Consider the following 9,680-nt stretch of genomic DNA (forward strand, 5'->3'; position numbering starts at 1 on the left):
GAGAGAGTGGGGATCGGGGAGGGCAGATGGGGTGGGGGTGGGGAGATAGGGTTTGCAGCCGTTAGTGGTCGTCCCCTTTGTCGTCTGCTTGGGGATCGAGATGACGGCAAAGTGGTTGAGGCAGACAACAAAGAGGGTTGTGGCGGACGGCAAAGAAACACCTCACGGCAGAAGGGATGGCTCCTGTTGCGGTGACTCTTTGTCGTTTGCGTGGTCCATCTTTGCCATCAGCCATTTCTTTACAATCTGCCTGGTCCATCTTTAACATCATCCATTTCTTTGCCATTTGCCTTGCCCATCTTTGTCGTCCACCAGCAAACAACAAAGAACGAATTGATGACAAACAATATCCTTACCATCAGTCAATTCTTTGTCGTTTGTTTGTTGGCAGCTGACGGCAAAGAGTCTCTTTGCCATCATCCAATAGACGGCAAAGATGAGGCACATGGCAAATTCCCTGATTCTAGTAGTGCATGTTAAAAAAATCCAAAGTTTTTATGGGGCAGCTGCTTCAAAAATGATGGTGATTTTTTACAGTGGTTGAGCATATGGGCGGTTCCTTAATATCTAGGGGTGGGCACTATAAAACCCAAAACCAAAAAACCGAACCAAACCGTATTAACCGATTTGTCGGTTCATTTGGTGGTTCAGTTTTTGGTTCGATGGGAAATTTTAAGGTTGTTCGATGTTTTGTTTTTGTTCAGTTTTCAGTGCCGAGAAACCAAATAGACCGAACAAACCGATATGTAGGGTACACCATGTAATACCTTGTTTCCAAAATTGCAACAGTTTGGAGGCATCACACATTCCTCCGCACATAATACATTTCACGTTCCATGTGCTTTTTCTACTTAATTATGGGTACTAGTTTGCTTGATCGAATAAACCATAGAATGATATTAACATTGCTAGAACTTGTGATTATTTTTTGCATATTATACAATCCAAATCAATGCCCTTGAGTCATTACATTTATACTAACAAGTGCATGAATTTTGTTTTTTCGGTTAATCGAACAAACCAAATCAATATATTATGGTTAATATGGTTCAGTTTCTAAATTTTGAATGATTATTTCGGGTTCTATTTCTGCAAAACCGAAATTATATAGAACCGAATAAACTGAACCATATTAACCATATAAACCGAATGTCCAGCCCTATTCATATCTAGTGCGTGCAATCCAAGGATTCAAGCATACGTGAATCCTCCGAATTCTCCAAGTTCTATAGTCTTGTGGTGTGTGTAACATTTGGTTCTCTCATGTACCCTAGTCCAAACACCTTAATCGCTGGAGTAGCACATCTGATCATGACTTCGTGACATGTGGTTTCAACATCCGGAGGTACTTGTTCCATGAATTTGTATGACATAAGCAATCATCCTCGTAGCAGTCGTGAACTTTTGGTAACTAGACAATCTAATGTAGCCAACGACATTCTTCTTCAGCTTGAAGTAATCAGCATAGGTCTTGAAACCTTGGTAGATGCGTTTGAATACACGTCGCTGCATCCGAAATCGATGACAAAATAGGGTTTGAATACCGCATCGGGGGGGAGTAATTGTCGAACATCATCATATGTCCCTTTGCCTTCCATCGACTCCACACCACATGTCCCTTTTATGGAGCCCTTGTGGTTGAGAACATGCTCATTTGTACACTCGGCGTATTCAAGATCACTCTCACCATCCTTTATCCGTCGAAGATGAGTACATAAACTCGACATAGAAGTACCCCTCGTCTAAATCCGTTGTGTTTACTTCAAAGTAAACAATGAAAACGTCAAGAAAGTTGACTATGGCGTTTGTGTGAACACATGTTGGGCATGGTGTTCACCATGGGCAACGACGACAATGGCGCAGGATAGCTAGGTGGTGGCCGAATTCGAGATGGAAGGGCGGCGTAGGCAAAGACGGACGAGCACCTAGGTTGAGTGGCGGAGGTCCAACAAGGCCTGGGAGGCGTTCGAGATGGTACAACGGCGACGACAAACTCCGGGTGAATGGATAGAAAGAACAAAAGGATGTCCATTGTTGGAAAAAGAGAGTGCTCCGGGTGGGTTTTTTGACTCAGCCCGTTTGTCAAAGTCCGTGATGGATGTCCAAACTCCCCAAAACATCCCCTAATTTGATGCTAGTTATGGTATTTTTCAGACGTCTGAATTTGTTCGAACAAATTTGATGACCGCCATTTGGATGTTCAAAAGGTGTGGAGCATCTGGTCTGAATATTTGAAGGCATTTAGTGATCTGCGTTGGAGTTTCCCTTACCTCTTTCTGGCCCACACACCACCCCATGCTCTCCCTTATCTTCTTCCACCTCGCACCGCTCCCCCACCCTCCCATTATCTATTCGTGTCCCCTCTCTCATCCCACACACTACTCTCAAACACTCCCCCTCCACTCCATCAAGTGTCGATTTTGGCGAAGTTGCCACCTCCGGTGGCGGAGTTTCATCAAGTGGCGACTGATACGTCCATTTTGCATCAAGCTTTTATGTTGATATTTATCGCTTTATGGGCTGTTATTACACTTCACGGTACAATACTTACGCCTTTTCTCTCTTATTTTACAAGGTTTGCATGAAGAGGGAGAATGCCGGCAGCTGGGATTCTGGCCTGAAAAAGGAGCAACTTTGAGATACCTATTCTGCGCAACTCCAAAAGCCGTGAAAATCAACGAGGAATTTATTTGGAATTTATAAAAAATACTGGGTGGAAGAAGTACCAGAGGGGAGCCACCAGGAGGCCACAAGCCTGCTAGGCGTGGCCTACCCCCTGGTCGCGCCTAGGGGGCTTGTGGGCTCCCTGTTGGCCCTCTGGCACCCCTCTTTTGCTATAAGGAGGGTATCGTTCTAGAAAAAATCAAGAGGAGGCTTTCGGGAGCAATCTCCGCCGCCACGAGGCGGAACTTGAGCAGAACCAATCTAGAGCTCCGGCACGGTCGTCCTGCCGGGGAAACTTCCCTCCCGGAGGGGGAAATCGTCGCCATCGTCATCACCAACACTCCTCTCATCGGAGGGGACACATCACCATCAACATCTTCATCAGCACCATCTCATGTCCAAACCCTAGTTCATCTCTTGTAACCAATCTCCGTCTCACGACTCTGATTGGTACTTGTAAGGTTGCTAGTAGTGTTAATTACTCTTTGTAGTTGATGCTAGTTGGATTACTCGGTGGAAGATTACATGTTCAGTTCCTTGATGCTATTCAATACCTCTCTGGTCATGAATATAATTATGCTTTGTGAGTAGTCACTTTTGTTCGTGAGAACATGGGATAAGTCATGCTATAAGTAGTCATGTGAATTTGGTATTCGTTCGATATTTTGATGCGTTGTATGTTGTTTTTCCTCTAGTGGTGTTATGTGAACGTCGACTACATGACACTTCACCATTATTTGGGCCTATAGGAAGGCATTGGGAAGTAATAAGTAGATGATGGGTTGCTAGAGTGACAAAAGCTTAAACCCTACTTTATGCGTTGCTTCGTAAGGGGCTGATTTGGATCCACTAGTTTAATGCTATGGTTAGACTTTGTCTTAATTCTTCTTTCATAGTTGCGGATGCTTGCGAGAGGGGTTAATCATAAGTGGGATATTTGTCCAAGTGAGGGCAGCACCCAAGCACCGGTCCACCCACATATCAAACTATCAAAGTAGCGAACGCGAATCATATGAACATGATGAAAACTAGCTTGACAGAAATTTCCATGTGTCCTCGGGAGCGCTTTACCTCCTATAAGAGTTTGTCCAGACTTGTCCCTTGCTACAAAAGGGATTGGGTCATCTTGATGCACCTTTGTTACTTGCTACTTGCTACGAATCATCTTACCACACAACTATCTGTTACCGATAATTTCAGTGCTTGCACAGAATACCTCGCTGAAAACCACTTGTCAGATCCTTCTGCTCCTCGTTGGGTTCGACACTCTTACTTATCGAAAGGACTACGATAGATACCCTACACTTGTGGGTCATAAAGACTCTTTTCTGGCGTTGTTGCCGGGGAGTGAAGCGCCTTTGGTAAGTGGAATTTGGTAAGGAAACTTTTATATAGTGTGCTGAAATTTATCGTCACTTGTTACTATGGAAACTAATCCTTTGAGGAGCTTGTTCGGGGTATCTTCACCTCGAACGGAAGCACAAGGAGTTTCTCCTCAACCTGCTGCACCTACTGAAAATATTTGTTATGAATTTCCTTCGGATATGCTTGAGAAACTGCTGGCTAATCCTTTTACAGGAGATGGAACATCACATCCCGACTTGCATCTAATCTATGTAGATGAAGTTTGTGGTTTATTTAAGCTTGCAGGTTTGCCCGAGGATGTGGTCAAGAAGAAGGTCTTTCCCTTATCTTTGAGGGATAAAGCATTGACATGGTATAGGGTATGTGATGATACTGGATCATGGAACTACAACCGATTGAAATTGGAATTTCATCAAAGGTTTTATCCTATGCATTTGGTACATCGTGATCGGAATTATATTTATAATTTTTGGCCTCGTGACAAAGAAAGTATAGCTCAAGCTTGTGGGAGGCTTAAATAAATGTTATATTCATGCCCCAACCATGAGCTCTCGAGAGAAATTATCATTCTGAACTTCTATGCTCGGCTTTCTCATGATAATCGCACCATGCTTGACACTTCTTGTACCGGTTCTTTTATGAAGAGAGATATTGACTTCAAATGGAATTTATTGGAAAGAATTAAACGCAACTCTAAAGATTGGGAGTTTGATGAGGGTAAGGAGTCAGGTATGAATTTCAAGTTTGATTGCGTTAAATCCTTTGTTGAAACAAATACTTTTTGTGATTTTAGCGCTAAATATGGACTTGACTCTGAGATAGTAGCTTCATTGTGTGAATCTTTTGCTGCTCATATTGATCTCCCTAAAGAGAAATGGTTTAAATATCATCCTACCTTAGAAGTCAATGTAGTTAAACCCAATCCACTTGAAGAGAAAGTCATTGCTTATAATGATCCTATTGTTCCTAGTGCTTACATTGAGAAACCACCTTTCCCTGTTAGGATAAAGGATCATTCTAAAGTTTCAAATGTGATACGTAGGGGCTACATTAGAACACCTACACCCCCTGAGAAAATTAGAGTTGAACCTAGCATTGCTATTATCAAAGATCTCCTGACCGACAATGTTGATGGCCATGATATTCACTTCTGTGAAGATGCTTCTAGAATTGCTAAACCACATGCTAGAGACAAACATAGGCATGTTGTTGGCACGCATGTTGTTTCTGTTAAGATAGGAGATCATTGTTATCATGGTTTATGTGATGTGGGTGCTAGTGTTAGTGCAATACCTCAATCCTTATATGATGAAATTAAAGACGAGATTGCACCTGTTGAGATGGAACCTATTGATGTCACTAATAAGCTTGCCAATAAAGATATTATCTGCTCTTTGGGAATTGTTAGAGATGTTGAAGTCTTGTGTGGTAAAACGAAGTATCCTGCTGCTTTTCTCGTTCTTGCTACCACACAAGATAGCTTTTGTCCCATCATATTTGGCAGACCTTTCCTCAATACTGTCAATGATCATATTGACTGTGAGAAGCAAACTGTCACTGTTGGCTTTGAAGGTGTGTCACATGAGTTCAATTTCTCCAAGTTTGGTAGACAACCTCATGAAAAAGAGTTGCCTAGTAAGGATGAAATTATTGCCCTAGCTTCTATTGCCGTGCCTCCTACTGATCCTTTAGAGCAATACTAGCTTGAGCATGAAAATGATATGCATATGGATGAAAGGAATGAGATAGATAGAGTTATCTTTGAACAACATCCCATCCTTAAGAATAATTTGCCTGGTGAACTAATTGGAGATCCACCCCCACCAAAGGGTGATCCTGTGTTCGAGCTTAAACAGTTGTCTGATAATCTGAAGTATGCTTATCTTGATGAAAAAGAGATATGTCATGTTATTATTAGTGCTAGCCTCTGAGAGCATGAAGAAAAGAAGTTACTAAAAACTCCGAGGAAGCACCGTGCTACTATTGATGAAAGAGGTAGTAAGAAAAGAAATACTAAAGCTCCTGGAAGCAGGTATTATCTATCATGTTGCTCATAGTGATTGGGTGAGTCCGGTGCATTGCATCCCTAAGAAGGGAGGCATTACTGTTGTCCCTAATGATAAGGATGAATTGATCCCACATAGGATTATTACTGGCTATAGGATGGTGATTGATTTTAGGAAATTGAATAAGGCCACTAGGAAAGATCATTACCCTTTGCCTTTTATCGACCAAATGCTAGAAAGACTGTCTAAACACACACACTTCTGCTTTCTAGATGGTTATTCTGGTTTCTCCCAAATACCTGTTGCACAATCTGATCAGGAGAAAACCACTTTCACCTGCCCTTTCGGTACCTTTGCTTACAGACGTATGCCTTTTTGCTTATGTAATGCACCTGCTACCTTTCAAAGATGAATGATGGCTATATTCTATGACTTTTGTGAAAAGATTGTTGAGGTTTTCATGGATGACTTCTCTGCTTACGGGTCTTCTTTTGATGATTGCCAACCTTGATCGAGTCTTGCAAAGATGTAAAGATACCAACCTTGTCTTGAATTGAGAGAAGTGCCACTTTATGGTTAATGAAGGCATCGTCTTAGGACATCAAATTTCTGAAAGAGGTATTGAAGTCGATAAGGCTAATGTTGATGCGATCGAAAAAATGCCATGCCCTACAGATATCAAAGGTATAAGAAGTTTCCTTGGTCATGCTGGTTTCTATAGAAGGTTCATTAAGGACTTTTCTAAGATTTCTAGGCCTCTTACCAATCTCTTGCAAAAGGATATTCCTTTTGTTTTTGATGATGATTGTGAGGAAGCCTTCGAAATACTTAAAAAGGCCTTGATAACTGCGCCTATTGTTCAACCACCTGATTGGAACTTACCTTTTGAAATCATGTGTGATGCTAGTGATTATGTTGTTGGCGTTGTCCTAGGACAAAGAGTTGATAAGAAATTGAATGTTATTCACTATGCTAGTAAAACTCTAGTCACTGCCCAAAGAAACTATGCTACTACTGAAAAGGAATTTTTAGAAGTCGTGTTTGCATGTGAAAAGTTCACATCTTACATAGTTGATTCCAAAGTCACTATTCACACTGATCACGCTGCTATTAAGTACCTCATGGAAAATAAAGACGCTGAACCTAGACTTATCAGATGGGTTCTCTTGCTACAAGAATTTGATTTGCATGTTGTCGATAGGAAGGGTGCTGAGAACCCCGTAGCAGATAACTTGTCTAGGTTGGAGAATGTTCTTGATGACCCACAACCTATTGATGATAGCTTTCCTGATGAGCAACTGAATGTCATCAATGCTTCACGTAGTACACCGTGGTATGCTAATTATGCAAATTGTATCGTTGCCAAATATATACCACCTAGTTTCACATACCAGCAAAAGAAGAAATTCTTCTTTGATTTGAGAAATTACTTTTGGGATGATCCTCACCTTTATAAGGAAGGAGTAGATGGTGTTATTAGACGTTGTGTACCTTAACATGGACAGGGATAGATCCTACAGAAGTGTCACTCCGAGGCTTATGGAGGACACCATGCGGGAGATAGAACTGCACACAAGGTATTGCAATCAGGTTTCTATTGGCCCACTCTCTTCAAGGATGCCCGTAAGTTTGTCTTGTCTTGTGACGAATGTTAAAGAATAGGTAATATCAGTAAACGTCAGGTAATGTCTATGAATTATTCACTTGTCATTGAACCATTTGATGTTTGGGGCTTTGATTGTATGGGACCTTTTCCAAAATCCAACGGGTATGCTCATATCCTAGTTGTTGTTGATTACGTTACTAAGTGGGTAGAAGCTATCCCAACTAGTAGTGCTGATCACAACACCTCTATCAGGATGCTTAAAGAAGTTATTTTCCCTAGATTTGGAGTCCCTAGATATCTAATGACTGATGGTGGTTCACATTTTATTCATGGTGCTTTCCGTAAAACGCTTGCTAAGTATGATGTCAACCATAGAATTGCATCTCCCTATCACCCTCAGTCCAGTGGTCAAGTAGAGCTAAATAATAGAGAGATTAAACTAATTCTGCAAAAGACCTTTAATAGGTCTAGAAAGAATTGGTCTAAGAAGCTCGATGATGCACTGTGGGATTATAGAACTGCTTATAAGAATCCCATGGGCATGTCTCCGTACAAAATGGTTTACGGTAAAGCATGCCATTTGCCTCTTGAGCTAGAGCATAAGGCTTATTGGGCAATCAAAGAGCTCAACTTTGATTTCAAACTTGCTGGTGAGAAGAGGTTATTTGATATTAGCTCACTTGATGAATGGAGAGCTCATGCATATGAAAATGCCAAGTTGTTTAAAGAAAAGGTTAAGAGGTGTCATGATAAAAGGATAGAAAAACGTGAGTTCAATGTAGGTGATTATGTCTTGCTATATAATTCTCGTTTAAGATTTTTTGCAGGCAAGCTTCTCTCTAAATGGGAAGGTCCTTACATTGTTGAGGAGGTATATCGTTCCGGTGCCATCAAGATCAACAACACAGAAGGTAATTTTCCGAGAGTGGTAAATGGGCAAAGAATCAAGCATTATATCGCAGGTACTCCCATAAATGTTGAAAGCAATATTATCAATACCATAACTCCTGAGGAGTACATAAGGGATATTTATCAGCCTGTTTCACACTCCGAAAACGAAGAGGTATGTGATTCGGTAAGTAAACTGACTCCAATACTTTTCCAGTAGGATTTTTTCTCTGTTTTGGAATTTTTAGAAAAATAGAAAAATTTAAAGTAGTCTGGAAAGCGCACGAAGAGGCAACAAGCCTGCCAAGCGCGGGCCACCCCCCTGGCCGCGCCTCGAGGGCTTGTGACCACCTCGTGTGCCTCCCGGACTCCGTTTTCTTGCGGAATACTCCTTCTGGTCGGAAAAAATCATTATATATTCTCCCGAAAGGTCTGACCCTCGTATCACATAGATTTCCTCTGTTTTCGTTTCGAGCTATTGTGCAGACAAATCTAGATCGCTATGGCGTCCCCAAAAGCTCCGAAGGACAAGTTCTTCGAGAAGGTCATGAATCCCTACCTCGCGAGAGTGCTACAACACCCTCAATCTATCAAGATGCGTGAGGGGGTGCTGGACATCCGTGATGTTGAGGGGCCCAAGAAGACCGGAAGCGTGGAGGTGAGGCTCGAAGCAATGGAGCAAGAAGTCTTCAAGTGCCAAGGCATGGTGGAACGCGGACTCAACGCCAACCACATGATGACCACGGAGTTCACCAACAAGCACAAGATCGATGCCAATGACATCGGGAAACACCTCTCCAGGCTCTATGACAGAATTGACCACCTCCAAGCCCAGATCTATGACCTGCAGAACCAAAACTGTGAGTATGAGTATAGATTTAAATCAATACGATTGGCTGCAGATTTGAGGATTCCGGAGACTCGATCATCTTTTCATGATGGAGCACCTATGCCTTGGAAGACGAAGGATCAAACCCAGGTTGCAACAGCTCCATCACCATCACCTCCGAAGGAAGACAACTAAGCACGGGTATGGGCAATCCCCTTGGCTTGTGCCAAGCTTGGGGGAGTTGCCCCGGTATCGTATCACCATCACATCTTTTGCCTTTACCTTTTCTTAGTTCGATCCTTTTTGGTTTTATCTTTCTCTA

Source organism: Hordeum vulgare, chromosome 2H (genome assembly GCF_904849725.1).
Source record: "Hordeum vulgare subsp. vulgare chromosome 2H, MorexV3_pseudomolecules_assembly, whole genome shotgun sequence".
In the NCBI taxonomy this organism is placed as follows: Eukaryota; Viridiplantae; Streptophyta; class Magnoliopsida; order Poales; family Poaceae; genus Hordeum; species Hordeum vulgare.